At 43.6% G+C, this 1,393-nt stretch overlaps 1 pseudogene; it reads left to right on the top strand.

Moving 5' to 3' along the window:
* The first annotated feature begins 278 nt into the window (after window positions 1-278).
* On the top strand, window positions 279-1,079 carry LOC136129641 (patatin-like phospholipase domain-containing protein 4 pseudogene; annotated as a pseudogene).
* The last annotated feature ends 314 nt before the right edge of the window (window positions 1,080-1,393 follow it).

Here is a 1,393-nt window from a genome sequence, read left to right as displayed (position 1 = left end):
AGCACTCTGCTCTCAGGAAACATCTTAACAAGTCCCAGAACCAACAACACTATCTCCTCTGCAAAAATAGAATGATCAAGATCACATGCCTTGTCAACCTTAGCTTTCATGCACACCATAGGAAGTACTTTCCCTCCTATGAGAATACAGAATATTAATTAGTCAAGATAGGCTAGAAAGGAAAAGCATTGATCGACCGTAACAAATAAAACTCTAGATTTCTGTGGCTTAATACAATAAAAAATGTTTTCTCCTTTTAATTAATATTGCATAGAGCAATGAAGGTCAGTGGTCCTGCTGGGAGTCTCGTAAGTGATAAATCAGGGATCCATTTTCTGTCCACAACTACCATTGTCATTGGGGAAAGGGAAACAAGAGTGTGGAAGTACTGCCCAGGGTGATTTATAGTCAGACTTGAAAGGAGGGAACATCATTTTTACTAGATCTCAGTTGCGCAGACCCAACATAACTGCAAGGAAAGTTGGGGAATATAGTCCTTCTCAGTGCCCAGGAGGAGGAAATATGATTAGTGGGAATCTAGGCAGCCCACTGATATTTCTGTGCCACACTGAGCTCTCTAAGGGGACCCACTACCTTGATATTGGAGATATCTTTTTAAAATATGTCTTAGCTGAGGGAAGATTGCTGCCATGTCCTGCTCGTCATCTGCCATCCAAGGAGCGGAATGGAGTTGATTCTCCCCTGCAACGCACATGAGCTGGCCCACCACCGACTGAACGTCTCCGTCACCAACACCAAGACCAGAGAAAACTACTTAGTCTCCAGTTTTCCCTCCGGGGGGACCTCGTTAAGAAGTGGGTGGATGGAGACTTCACCATCTGCCTTCCCATCCTGCCTATAGGCCACCATTCAGTGGATGATTGGACATCTCCCTGCAGGACAAAAGGCAGCTGGATCTCTATGTTAATAGCACCAACCAGGACATACTGTTCAGGGTAAACTGGGTGAGACTTAACCAAGCCCTTCCCCCATCAAGCAAGAGGATAATGGAATTATTGTATCAACATGGCTTTGATGATGCCATCAAGTTTTTACTTAAAGAAAGTTGGTTTGAATAGAATGTTTAAAACTTTATAATGCAAAACACATTTCAGACTGTTTTTGATGGAGGTTTCTAATGAAATCTTTTTTTTTCAAAGCCTAAAAGAAATGTCTTAGCTGATCATATTAATTCTCTGTTTTAGAACTATTACTCAGGATAAAGACTAAGGTCCATAGCAAGGCATCCACAGCCCTGGACGTCTGGCCCTGACTACCTCTCCTGCCACACTCCCAGCCGTTGCCACCCTCCCCTCTTCACTTCTGAACTCTTCTCTTCCTTGTGGCTCCGTTCACTGCTTTACATGAGCCTTCGTTCCAATCCTGGCTCTCA

The sequence above is a fragment of the Phocoena phocoena genome, chromosome 10 (assembly GCF_963924675.1).
Source record: "Phocoena phocoena chromosome 10, mPhoPho1.1, whole genome shotgun sequence".
In the NCBI taxonomy this organism is placed as follows: domain Eukaryota; kingdom Metazoa; phylum Chordata; class Mammalia; order Artiodactyla; family Phocoenidae; genus Phocoena; species Phocoena phocoena.
Note: the sequence above shows the minus strand (reverse complement) of the source record. Positions and strands in the feature narration are given on the sequence as shown.